Raw genomic sequence first — 14,104 nt, forward strand, 5'->3', positions numbered from 1 at the left:
CAGGTCCCGCGCAGCACCGCACTCCCAGAGCAGATGGTAGACGGTCTCCGGGGAACCACATCCGGACCGTGGGCAGGTGGGGTTTTTGGCCATGCCTCTGGAGTGCATAACCGCCCTGACCGGGAGGATCTCATGGGCCACCATCCACGACAAGTCCTTAAGCCTGTTCTGGAGAGCTGGGTGGGCTGCGTTCCTCCAAACGTCTTTGGCCTCACCTAGTGTGAGGCCTGGAACTGGACTCACCGATTCTCGATCCTGCACAAGAGAGACAAGAGACTTGTGGTTAGTTAAAACAGTGGCATCATTCGTTTCTAAAAGGTATTTCTTTAAAAAATTCTTAATAAAAAGATGTTCTTTTGACAGATTAAAAGACACTGGACATTTAAGATCAACGGGTAAAATTTTCAAAGATCTTAAGTATGACCCCATCCAGAATCGGGTCATGGCTGCTGTCTTGTGTTCTCTGGATGGGGTCAGGGCGTATTTAATGTGGAGGGCAGTGAAGCGGCTGCCTAAAAACAGGTGGGGGTCTGGGAGCCCTTTTCCGCCATTCTCCTTCCTTTTCTTCACTACTTCTCTTTTGAGTCGCTCCCACTTGGACCCCCACAGGAAGTAAAACACTGCTCTCTCCAGGTCAATCAGGAAACTTCGTGGGGGACTAAAAACAGAACAGACAAGTAAAATCAGTGGTAAAATCACAGCTTTAAAAATTAAAATCTTGCCTTCAATCGTCAGATTTCTTAGTCCCCAAAAGCCCAGTCTTTGCCTAACTTTCCCTAACATGTCAGTCCAGTTACCCTGTCCTCCACCCTCCCTGTCAAATTTAACACCTAAAATTTTCAAATTATTATCTTTAAAATCCAAATCTAGTCCACCTTTGTCAACGTTCCCCCACGGCCCGAAGAGCTGGGCCTCAGACTTGCTCCTATTGAGCTTGGCGCCTGAGGCCCGACCGTACCAGTCAGTCAAGTCCATTGCTCTTCGTACCGATAAAACGTCCGTTGCTAAAAGGGTCACGTCGTCCATGTATAAAACGCAGGTTGCCGTCAGTCCACTAGTCCCTGGAATGCCTAGTCCTTTAATCCATTTGTCCCTTCTCAAGATTTGTGCCAGTGGCTCTATACAAGCCACATACAGAAGGGGAGATAAGGGACACCCCTGACGGACGCCGCTGTAGATATTAACAGCTTTGGATAAATGCCCATTAACTACAATTCTGCTGACCAGACTGTTGTACAGCAGTCCCACCCAGGCTATGAACCGCCCTGGAAATCCCATTTTACCCAGTACCTTAAAAAGGAAGTGGTGCGAGATACGGTCGAATGCTTTTTCAAAGTCTAAATTTAGGACTACTAGCCGAAGGTTTCTGTCTCTCGCATAACAGATGGCGTCTCTGATCAGCACCAGGCTGTCCGTGATCTTCCTTCCTGGCACAGCGCATGCTTGATCCGGGTGGATTACGTCCTCTAAAACTGTCGACATGCGTGTGGCTAAAATTTTGCTAAAAAGTTTACAGTCGACATTTAAAAGAGTGATGGGTCGCCAGTTCCGTAAGTCAGTCTTGTCCCCTTTCTTATGTAAGAGTGAAACTATCCCTATTCTAAAGCTGTCAGGAAGTCTTTCAAGAGTCTCAAATTCTTTAAAAACAGTCAGTAAGTCGAAAGCTAAAATATCCCAAAAAGTCAAATAAAACTCCAGAGGAAGTCCATCGGTGCCGGGGGACTTTCCTCGTTTAAAACTTTTGAGTGCTTTGTGAATTTCTAAAATGTTGAAATCTTGAGATAAAATTGTACCTTCGCCTTCGACTTTCTTTTCTAAAAACTCTAAAACCTCCTGTAATGTGTCATTGTGGACTTCTTTGGTGCTGTATAGGTTTTCATAAAATACTTCAGTTTCCTTTAAAATTTCTTTTGTGGTGTAAACCTCCCTCCCTCCACTTTTCAAAGCTGTGATTGCCCCACCCCGTGAAATAATTTTTTTAAAGAAATACCTCGTGCACCTTTCACCTTCCTCAATCTCCTTCTCCCTGCTCCTTAAAATGACACCTTTGCTTTGAATTTCGGATAAAACTGACATTTCTTGCTTTATTTCTTTGATTTCTTCACTAAAATCAATCCCATCGTTTAAAAGGTTAAAGTATCTCTGTAGTCGTTTTTGCAGCCCCATCATGCGTCGATTTAATCTATTCTTTTTGATTTTTCCTATCTTTCTAAAAAACTGTCTCGTCCGTTCTTTTACCATCTCCCACCACTGTGCACGTGAGTCGTAGAAGTGGGGAGTGAAAGGGTGCATGACAGCATTGTGTGATCTGAAAAAAAGAGGGGGGTTAATGTTGCATCGGTTGGCAGGCAGTCCCGTGTAAAAACGTAGTCAATGCGAGAGGCTCTGGTGCCGTCACCACTGAACCAGGTGAAGCCCTCCTCTCTCTGATGCATTGCTTTAAAACAGTCCACTAATTTAAAATCTCTAACTAAATCCTGCAATAAAACCGACGTTTTGTCAACTTTAAAATCCTCTGTCCTCTTCCTGTCTTTCTTGGTTAAAACGCAATTAAAATCCCCTGCTACCACTAGGGGAGCCCTACCTAACATGTGGGGCCGCAGGTCTTCTAAAAGCTCATACCTATTGTTTTTGTCTGTAAAACCATACACATTTAAAATGTTAAAATCCTTACCTAAAAAAGTCAGATTAGCTAAAATTGCCCGCCCGTCCCTCACCAAAGTGCTGCCCTTCACCAAGATATTAGGGTTTTGTATTAAAATGGCGACACCGTCATTTTTATTAAAATTGGACCCACTCCAAACGGAAACTCCTGGGGTCCAAATCTCCTCCCACTTTCTGTAATTGGATAAAAAGGCAGGCCACATTCTTGTAATAAAAACACATCTGACTTAAAAGTTTTTAAAAAGGATAGGACACTCTGTGCTCGTATATTGCTCCTCACACTTCTCACATTGATGGTGGAGATAGTGAGAGCCATGAGCAGTATGGTTAAAAGGGTATGAGACATTTAAAAGCAACAAAAGGACTACAGAGATTTAATTAAAATCAGGTTATTTCTTGTTGCACTTGCCGTCCCTTTTCCCCAGAAAGCCTGGGATCAGGGAGGAAAGTGCTTGACGTCTCAGGGCTCACAGAGAGAACCTCTTGTGAAGCCTTTGGCGTCGATGTTCTTAGCTTAAAATGCAGAAAAGATACTTCATTAGGAGAGTCTGTGGGCCACACACGGTCTAGATCTTCCATGGGGCAACTATCTAGCCGGTGCGCTACCCGCAGCTTTTTCTCCTCTGTTTGAACCAGAGGAGATCTCGCAGTTCTTTTCTGCACTTGAGCATTGGGAAGAGAAGAATCTGTCTCACTCCCACTAGTTGACCCACTAGCCTCAGACACGGTGACAAGGGAGGAAGCCGTTTCCTCCTCTTTGTCGTCCACCTCTTCTTTACCATTATCATTTTGAGGATTGGCTTCCTCCCCCTGACCAGCTGTTCGAGTTGACTCCGCCCCTGTGGCCGCCCCACTTCCTTCTTCCAGTCCAATCCCTGAGGCTGGCTGAGGATTTGAATTTCCCGCCAAAACCTCAGGGCCCGCCTCCTTTATCGTTTGCTCTTTGGGTGGGGCGGCCATTTTGTTGTTTTTTAGCTTGTTGGCAAAACTTTGGGGGCAGTCTCTGTAGAGATGGGATGATTCTCCACAGAGGTTGCACTTTCTGCCATTTTTGCACTCTTCAAAAGTGTGTCCAATTTCTCTGCACTTCCTACACACTACTTCTTGGCACGCCTCGGCGAGATGCCCAAGTTGGCCACACTTGCGGCATAGCTTGGGCATCCCTTGATAATGGATGTAACCTCTATTCTCTCCCAACACAATCATAGAAGGAATTTGACTCAGGCCATGGTAGCTGTTGGGATCTGCCCATTGTTTAATGGGCACTCTCCACGCACAGCTCCAGATACTGTCTTCATCTAAAACCTTGACTGGTTGACCACGAATAGAGCAATATCTTGCCAACCATACAGCAATGTCTTCTCCACTAACTGTTTCATTAAACATCCTGACAATCACCACTTTCAGCGAATTATCAGTCAGTTTTTCCACAGTGAACATGGAGAAATTGGCTTTACACAATTCATACCGAGCCCAAAAAGTACTTAGCAAGGAAGCAGAAGCAAAACTAACGTCGAAGCCATGATTCAGGGGCAGAGTCAACAAGCAGTTAATATCAATAGCCTTAAAACCGAGAGTCTGTTGGATGCACTTCCTGGAAAAGTCCAACCTGGACATCGCCTGGAGAGTGCCATCCTCCTTTGTCTTAAATTTAAAACGCACGCTGTGGTGCCTCCTCATGCCGGCACGAGCAGCCGACATGTTGGAGGCACCACTAGCCTGCTGCGGCTAAAATCCAACAATAAATATACAATAAATAAATTAAAACCTGCTTACCTTAAAACCAGAAGATTCCTCGTAGAACGAGTCGTCAATTAAAAGCCGCTTGTCAATGTACCTCCTGAAGGGTGTATGTCCCGTGTGACAAGCAACACACGAGACCAAGTCCAACAAGAGGCGATCGCTGTCTCAGACGTCCGACCAGACCACTTGATCTTAGCCAAAAGGCCGAGAAGCGATGACGCAGCGACGCCGAGGCGGGGGAGCCGGCAAAGGCCACGCCCACCTGGGCCGCGGCGAGAGGGTCTAAGGTCGCCGGCAAACAAGCTCAGCTCAGATTGGTTGACACCGAAAATGGATCACAACAGAGTGCACAGCACGACACTCTGGAGTGCAACCTGGGATTTTGGATCATCAACATTCCGCCTTAAAAGTGAGCGGGCAGACCAAAGCGTCCGTGGTAGAGACTTGAAACTCTGAGGGATGGTAGGACCGGCCCGGTACTACAACCTCACCAAGGCTCGCCCCGATCGGCCCCAAGGTGGCGCTGCAGCGATCAAAAGTACGAAATGGCTCGTAACTCCTCGACCGTCGGTCGCAGACCCAAGTGTCTTACATCACCGGAATCCTTGGCTCGAGCCGAACAAGATGCATGCCTCGGATTGGGTGGTCGCGCTGGCGAGATTTTCGGGTATTTTGGATTTTCTGAAAAACCTACTTTTGCACACTAGTCCTAGGTTTTTTGCCCGATCTGACCCAAACCGGTGCAGAAAGATTCTCTGGAGTCTGACTGCCAACAGGGATCGGGAAACAGTTGGAATTTCCATCCACGTTGGCGACGGTACGCCAAAACGTTGGGGGTGGGCGAGGCGGGCTTTACTTAAACGGCTATAACTCTCCAACGGAATGAGACAATTGCACCCAACTCGGTACACCTGTGTACGGGCTCAGCCCGTGGTCACGTGAAGAGGAATGCGGCGACTGGCCACTTGGTGGCGCTGTAAACAGAAAAAAACACAACATGGGTGGCTGTATATCACGTGACGTTTCACACGTGCACAATGTTTTCATACCACATGATAGAACTCCTCATTCCGAACAACTTTGCCTCCAGGACAACTGCTGTGAACTAAGTCGTCCGTCAAATATTGGAGACTATTTGAAGAATTGAGGAGAAAAAAGAAAACCCTCCTCACACAGACCGGTCCTAGACTGTTTCGTATCTCTCAAGCAACCGCCGCAGTTCAACTCTCTGGACTGCCTCTGGATATTGAAGAAGTGGAGAAAAAAAAAAAAACAAAAGAACCTCAAGTGGAGCTTTAACAATCTGCCCTTTTAACCAGTGTTGTCCAGGGGAGAGCGTGAACGCAGTCCCCCACTACCATAAATTATGCAGTCGAGATTCCCACATTTGGGGAATTCGCAGGGGTCAGCACAACCCAGAGTGCAATGGCCGAGCCTCGCCCTGGGTGAACCACCTTCCTGATCATGGTGTCTCCCCTGCCAGGTAAGTATGAATTCCCAGGCCTTCAGTCAGAAGCACCCTGCCCCTCTCCCCAATCCTCACCAGCGGTTTGCCAGTCAAAAAAGGGGCTTTTTTTTTTTTTTTTTTTGCACGCTCCGCATCCGGCTCCATGAGCCATAAATGTACATAATGCGCCGTCCCCGAATAGTGGACGGATCAGATGTTAAACTGACAGAGGAACAGGGGTTCCTTTTTGTCTTGTTTTTACACCACAATTCTACCCAGGCTAGTATAGCACATGATCACCTACAACACCCACTCACACTAGCTCCATTATCACCTTCTGCCACACAAGACCACTACATTTCTTTCATTGAACACTTTAGGAGGGTGCACCGTTCCCAGAAGTACTGCAATACCGGGTCGATGCGTGGAGTGGACGGAGCAAGCCCCTATGCCATCTCCCAGGACCAAAAATCAATTTAATATGTGGTGCCCGGGTAGGGCACGTATCAGATATTAAACTGATAAGAACAGATTTTTTCTTTCGAAAAGTTTTATTGTCACAGTGTCATTCCATTATTTCCATTTGCATGTACATTTTTTCTTTTAGATCACATTTTTACACATATTAAAAGGGACACATTATTTACTGTTAAAAGTTTCTTGTGTTTGTGTGTTGTGTAAAAAGTCCATGTTTGTTTTAAAAGAAAGGTAAATGGTTTAAATAATAGGAATAAAACAATAAAACATGTCAGATAAAAAACAATAAAACAATAAATTATGCCACATAAAACATCTCTTGTACAGGATCGGGGGTGGCCGGGACCTCTTTGGTGTGACCCCAGCCCCCCCATCCGAATAACGACGTCCGGCGCCTCCTGCAGCGCAGATCTAACTAATTGCTCGCTCGCGTGGAGGGGCACCGTAACGCGTTTCCCCACCAGCAGGTTTCTGGTGGCCCAGATGGCATCCTTGATATGGTTGAGGGTGAGCCAGAGCGAGGTAAATTGCTGTGATGTTAGCTCCTTCAAGCCCTGACCCACCCCCAGGATGGCGAGCCTGTATCCCACCTGGGCCCGACCCGCCGGCAGGCACGGGAAAACCAGGGGGCTGATCTTGGCCCACAGGTCCCGCGCAGCACCGCACTCCCAGAGCAGATGGTAGACGGTCTCCGGGGAACCACATCCGGACCGTGGGCAGGTGGGGTTTTTGGCCATGCCTCTGGAGTGCATAACCGCCCTGACCGGGAGGATCTCATGGGCCACCATCCACGACAAGTCCTTAAGCCTGTTCTGGAGAGCTGGGTGGGCTGCGTTCCTCCAAACGTCTTTGGCCTCACCTAGTGTGAGGCCTGGAACTGGACTCACCGATTCTCGATCCTGCACAAGAGAGACAAGAGACTTGTGGTTAGTTAAAACAGTGGCATCATTCGTTTCTAAAAGGTATTTCTTTAAAAAATTCTTAATAAAAAGATGTTCTTTTGACAGATTAAAAGACACTGGACATTTAAGATCAACGGGTAAAATTTTCAAAGATCTTAAGTATGACCCCATCCAGAATCGGGTCATGGCTGCTGTCTTGTGTTCTCTGGATGGGGTCAGGGCGTATTTAATGTGGAGGGCAGTGAAGCGGCTGCCTAAAAACAGGTGGGGGTCTGGGAGCCCTTTTCCGCCATTCTCCTTCCTTTTCTTCACTACTTCTCTTTTGAGTCGCTCCCACTTGGACCCCCACAGGAAGTAAAACACTGCTCTCTCCAGGTCAATCAGGAAACTTCGTGGGGGACTAAAAACAGAACAGACAAGTAAAATCAGTGGTAAAATCACAGCTTTAAAAATTAAAATCTTGCCTTCAATCGTCAGATTTCTTAGTCCCCAAAAGCCCAGTCTTTGCCTAACTTTCCCTAACATGTCAGTCCAGTTACCCTGTCCTCCACCCTCCCTGTCAAATTTAACACCTAAAATTTTCAAATTATTATCTTTAAAATCCAAATCTAGTCCACCTTTGTCAACGTTCCCCCACGGCCCGAAGAGCTGGGCCTCAGACTTGCTCCTATTGAGCTTGGCGCCTGAGGCCCGACCGTACCAGTCAGTCAAGTCCATTGCTCTTCGTACCGATAAAACGTCCGTTGCTAAAAGGGTCACGTCGTCCATGTATAAAACGCAGGTTGCCGTCAGTCCACTAGTCCCTGGAATGCCTAGTCCTTTAATCCATTTGTCCCTTCTCAAGATTTGTGCCAGTGGCTCTATACAAGCCACATACAGAAGGGGAGATAAGGGACACCCCTGACGGACGCCGCTGTAGATATTAACAGCTTTGGATAAATGCCCATTAACTACAATTCTGCTGACCAGACTGTTGTACAGCAGTCCCACCCAGGCTATGAACCGCCCTGGAAATCCCATTTTACCCAGTACCTTAAAAAGGAAGTGGTGCGAGATACGGTCGAATGCTTTTTCAAAGTCTAAATTTAGGACTACTAGCCGAAGGTTTCTGTCTCTCGCATAACAGATGGCGTCTCTGATCAGCACCAGGCTGTCCGTGATCTTCCTTCCTGGCACAGCGCATGCTTGATCCGGGTGGATTACGTCCTCTAAAACTGTCGACATGCGTGTGGCTAAAATTTTGCTAAAAAGTTTACAGTCGACATTTAAAAGAGTGATGGGTCGCCAGTTCCGTAAGTCAGTCTTGTCCCCTTTCTTATGTAAGAGTGAAACTATCCCTATTCTAAAGCTGTCAGGAAGTCTTTCAAGAGTCTCAAATTCTTTAAAAACAGTCAGTAAGTCGAAAGCTAAAATATCCCAAAAAGTCAAATAAAACTCCAGAGGAAGTCCATCGGTGCCGGGGGACTTTCCTCGTTTAAAACTTTTGAGTGCTTTGTGAATTTCTAAAATGTTGAAATCTTGAGATAAAATTGTACCTTCGCCTTCGACTTTCTTTTCTAAAAACTCTAAAACCTCCTGTAATGTGTCATTGTGGACTTCTTTGGTGCTGTATAGGTTTTCATAAAATACTTCAGTTTCCTTTAAAATTTCTTTTGTGGTGTAAACCTCCCTCCCTCCACTTTTCAAAGCTGTGATTGCCCCACCCCGTGAAATAATTTTTTTAAAGAAATACCTCGTGCACCTTTCACCTTCCTCAATCTCCTTCTCCCTGCTCCTTAAAATGACACCTTTGCTTTGAATTTCGGATAAAACTGACATTTCTTGCTTTATTTCTTTGATTTCTTCACTAAAATCAATCCCATCGTTTAAAAGGTTAAAGTATCTCTGTAGTCGTTTTTGCAGCCCCATCATGCGTCGATTTAATCTATTCTTTTTGATTTTTCCTATCTTTCTAAAAAACTGTCTCGTCCGTTCTTTTACCATCTCCCACCACTGTGCACGTGAGTCGTAGAAGTGGGGAGTGAAAGGGTGCATGACAGCATTGTGTGATCTGAAAAAAAGAGGGGGGTTAATGTTGCATCGGTTGGCAGGCAGTCCCGTGTAAAAACGTAGTCAATGCGAGAGGCTCTGGTGCCGTCACCACTGAACCAGGTGAAGCCCTCCTCTCTCTGATGCATTGCTTTAAAACAGTCCACTAATTTAAAATCTCTAACTAAATCCTGCAATAAAACCGACGTTTTGTCAACTTTAAAATCCTCTGTCCTCTTCCTGTCTTTCTTGGTTAAAACGCAATTAAAATCCCCTGCTACCACTAGGGGAGCCCTACCTAACATGTGGGGCCGCAGGTCTTCTAAAAGCTCATACCTATTGTTTTTGTCTGTAAAACCATACACATTTAAAATGTTAAAATCCTTACCTAAAAAAGTCAGATTAGCTAAAATTGCCCGCCCGTCCCTCACCAAAGTGCTGCCCTTCACCAAGATATTAGGGTTTTGTATTAAAATGGCGACACCGTCATTTTTATTAAAATTGGACCCACTCCAAACGGAAACTCCTGGGGTCCAAATCTCCTCCCACTTTCTGTAATTGGATAAAAAGGCAGGCCACATTCTTGTAATAAAAACACATCTGACTTAAAAGTTTTTAAAAAGGATAGGACACTCTGTGCTCGTATATTGCTCCTCACACTTCTCACATTGATGGTGGAGATAGTGAGAGCCATGAGCAGTATGGTTAAAAGGGTATGAGACATTTAAAAGCAACAAAAGGACTACAGAGATTTAATTAAAATCAGGTTATTTCTTGTTGCACTTGCCGTCCCTTTTCCCCAGAAAGCCTGGGATCAGGGAGGAAAGTGCTTGACGTCTCAGGGCTCACAGAGAGAACCTCTTGTGAAGCCTTTGGCGTCGATGTTCTTAGCTTAAAATGCAGAAAAGATACTTCATTAGGAGAGTCTGTGGGCCACACACGGTCTAGATCTTCCATGGGGCAACTATCTAGCCGGTGCGCTACCCGCAGCTTTTTCTCCTCTGTTTGAACCAGAGGAGATCTCGCAGTTCTTTTCTGCACTTGAGCATTGGGAAGAGAAGAATCTGTCTCACTCCCACTAGTTGACCCACTAGCCTCAGACACGGTGACAAGGGAGGAAGCCGTTTCCTCCTCTTTGTCGTCCACCTCTTCTTTACCATTATCATTTTGAGGATTGGCTTCCTCCCCCTGACCAGCTGTTCGAGTTGACTCCGCCCCTGTGGCCGCCCCACTTCCTTCTTCCAGTCCAATCCCTGAGGCTGGCTGAGGATTTGAATTTCCCGCCAAAACCTCAGGGCCCGCCTCCTTTATCGTTTGCTCTTTGGGTGGGGCGGCCATTTTGTTGTTTTTTAGCTTGTTGGCAAAACTTTGGGGGCAGTCTCTGTAGAGATGGGATGATTCTCCACAGAGGTTGCACTTTCTGCCATTTTTGCACTCTTCAAAAGTGTGTCCAATTTCTCTGCACTTCCTACACACTACTTCTTGGCACGCCTCGGCGAGATGCCCAAGTTGGCCACACTTGCGGCATAGCTTGGGCATCCCTTGATAATGGATGTAACCTCTATTCTCTCCCAACACAATCATAGAAGGAATTTGACTCAGGCCATGGTAGCTGTTGGGATCTGCCCATTGTTTAATGGGCACTCTCCACGCACAGCTCCAGATACTGTCTTCATCTAAAACCTTGACTGGTTGACCACGAATAGAGCAATATCTTGCCAACCATACAGCAATGTCTTCTCCACTAACTGTTTCATTAAACATCCTGACAATCACCACTTTCAGCGAATTATCAGTCAGTTTTTCCACAGTGAACATGGAGAAATTGGCTTTACACAATTCATACCGAGCCCAAAAAGTACTTAGCAAGGAAGCAGAAGCAAAACTAACGTCGAAGCCATGATTCAGGGGCAGAGTCAACAAGCAGTTAATATCAATAGCCTTAAAACCGAGAGTCTGTTGGATGCACTTCCTGGAAAAGTCCAACCTGGACATCGCCTGGAGAGTGCCATCCTCCTTTGTCTTAAATTTAAAACGCACGCTGTGGTGCCTCCTCATGCCGGCACGAGCAGCCGACATGTTGGAGGCACCACTAGCCTGCTGCGGCTAAAATCCAACAATAAATATACAATAAATAAATTAAAACCTGCTTACCTTAAAACCAGAAGATTCCTCGTAGAACGAGTCGTCAATTAAAAGCCGCTTGTCAATGTACCTCCTGAAGGGTGTATGTCCCGTGTGACAAGCAACACACGAGACCAAGTCCAACAAGAGGCGATCGCTGTCTCAGACGTCCGACCAGACCACTTGATCTTAGCCAAAAGGCCGAGAAGCGATGACGCAGCGACGCCGAGGCGGGGGAGCCGGCAAAGGCCACGCCCACCTGGGCCGCGGCGAGAGGGTCTAAGGTCGCCGGCAAACAAGCTCAGCTCAGATTGGTTGACACCGAAAATGGATCACAACAGAGTGCACAGCACGACACTCTGGAGTGCAACCTGGGATTTTGGATCATCAACATTCCGCCTTAAAAGTGAGCGGGCAGACCAAAGCGTCCGTGGTAGAGACTTGAAACTCTGAGGGATGGTAGGACCGGCCCGGTACTACAACCTCACCAAGGCTCGCCCGATCGGCCCCAAGGTGGCGCTGCAGCGATCAAAAGTACGAAATGGCTCGTAACTCCTCGACCGTCGGTCGCAGACCCAAGTGTCTTACATCACCGGAATCCTTGGCTCGAGCCGAACAAGATGCATGCCTCGGATTGGGTGGTCGCGCTGGCGAGATTTTCGGGTATTTTGGATTTTCTGAAAAACCTACTTTTGCACACTAGTCCTAGGTTTTTTGCCCGATCTGACCCAAACCGGTGCAGAAAGATTCTCTGGAGTCTGACTGCCAACAGGGATTGGGAAACAGTTGGAATTTCCATCCACGTTGGCGACGGTACGCCAAAACGTTGGGGGTGGGCGAGGCGGGCTTTACTTAAACGGCTATAACTCTCCAACGGAATGAGACAATTGCACCCAACTCGGTACACCTGTGTACGGGCTCAGCCCGTGGTCACGTGAAGAGGAATGCGGCGACTGGCCACTTGGTGGCGCTGTAAACAGAAAAAAACACAACATGGGTGGCTGTATATCACGTGACGTTTCACACGTGCACAATGTTTTCATACCACATGATAGAACTCCTCATTCCGAACAACTTTGCCTCCAGGACAACTGCTGTGAACTAAGTCGTCCGTCAAATATTGGAGACTATTTGAAGAATTGAGGAGAAAAAAGAAAACCCTCCTCACACAGACCGGTCCTAGACTGTTTCGTATCTCTCGAGCAACCGCCGCAGTTCAACTCTCTGGACTGCCTCTGGATATTGAAGAAGTGGAGAAAAAAAAAAAAAAAAAGAACCTCAATTGGAGCTTTAACAATCTGCCCTTTTAACCAGTGTTGTCCAGGGGAGAGCGCGAACGCAGTCCCCCACTACCATAAATTATGCAGTCGAGATTCCCACATTTGGGGAATTCGCAGGGGTCAGCACAACCCAGAGTGCAATGGCCGAGCCTCGCCCTGGGTGAACCACCTTCCTGATCATGGTGTCTCCCCTGCCAGGTAAGTATGAATTCCCAGGCCTTCAGTCAGAAGCACCCTGCCCCTCTCCCCAATCCTCACCAGCGGTTTGCCAGTCAAAAAAGGGGCTTTTTTTTTTTTTTTTTTTTTGCACGCTCCGCATCCGGCTCCATGAGCCATAAATGTACATAATGCGCCGTCCCCGAATAGTGGACGGATCAGATGTTAAACTGACAGAGGAACAGGGGTTCCTTTTTGTCTTGTTTTTACACCACAATTCTACCCAGGCTAGTATAGCACATGATCACCTACAACACCCACTCACACTAGCTCCATTATCACCTTCTGCCACACAAGACCACTACATTTCTTTCATTGAACACTTTAGGAGGGTGCACCGTTCCCAGAAGTACTGCAATACCGGGTCGATGCGTGGAGTGGACGGAGCAAGCCCCTATGCCATCTCCCAGGACCAAAAATCAATTTAATATGTGGTGCCCGGGTAGGGCACGTATCAGATATTAAACTGATAAGAACAGATTTTTTTTTATTTATTTTTTTTTTATTATTTATTTATTTACAGTACAATGTTTTTCCAATTCACCCCACAAAAGCAAATATTCATCTTTTTCCATTCTTATTTTCCACATTTTAGCTTCCATTAACACTTTGTATTTCAATTCATACCACAATTGCTTTGATGTTCTACCTTCTCTTTTCTTTTTTACTTGAGCATTCCGTTCCTCCCACAATATCTCTTTACCAATACTTATTATGCACCAGATTATCCTTTCCTTTTTTGACTGTCCCAACCCTTTTCCTCCTACAATTAAGTCAGGGTTCAAAACAATATCAATTCTTACTAACCTTAACAGTTGTTGTATTCTTTTCCAAAAGCAATGAGCTAAATAACATTCACAAAAAACATGATGTAGAGTCTCGTCCCCTGGACAACCTCTTGGACAACCTCTTGTGCCTGTAGATCCTTGATTATACAATCTTTCCCTCACCGGCAATCTATTCAAAGCTACGAGCCAATTCAAATCCTTCCTCTCATTACTTAAATTTTCATGTTGAATACATTTCCACTTAACTTTTTTCTTTCTCATTTCTGCTTGTTGTGTTACTACCATTTTCTCTTTTAAATCTTGATATAATTGTTTATGATTTTTTAGTAACTCATCCTTTACACAACCAGGATAGGCTCTTAAAAACAAAATTAACTTTTCATATTGCCAAGGTCTACTCTCAGCCTTTGGTCCTCTGTTGTCCAAGGGAACAAT

The 14,104-nt window shown here is 46.1% G+C and overlaps 2 non-coding genes and 2 pseudogenes across 2 annotated transcripts; all 4 read right to left on the reverse strand.

Annotated features, from left to right (window-relative positions):
- Window positions 1–5,733: 5,733 nt before the first annotated feature.
- LOC148997111 (U1 spliceosomal RNA) lies at window positions 5,734–5,898 on the reverse strand. Its single transcript, XR_016147671.1, has one exon. It is a non-coding gene; the product is annotated as a U1 spliceosomal RNA (small nuclear RNA).
- A 335-nt stretch (window positions 5,899–6,233) lies between these two features.
- Window positions 6,234–6,407, reverse strand: LOC120475324 (U2 spliceosomal RNA; annotated as a pseudogene).
- Window positions 6,408–12,706: 6,299 nt separating this feature from the next.
- Window positions 12,707–12,871, reverse strand: LOC148997112 (U1 spliceosomal RNA). The gene has a single exon (XR_016147640.1). It is a non-coding gene; the product is annotated as a U1 spliceosomal RNA (small nuclear RNA).
- A 337-nt stretch (window positions 12,872–13,208) lies between these two features.
- On the reverse strand, window positions 13,209–13,439 carry LOC148997113 (U2 spliceosomal RNA; annotated as a pseudogene).
- Window positions 13,440–14,104: the final 665 nt, after the last annotated feature.

Source organism: Pimephales promelas, chromosome 2, assembly GCF_988280905.1.
Source record: "Pimephales promelas chromosome 2, fPimPro1.hap1.1, whole genome shotgun sequence".
NCBI lineage: Eukaryota > Metazoa > Chordata > Actinopteri > Cypriniformes > Leuciscidae > Pimephales > Pimephales promelas.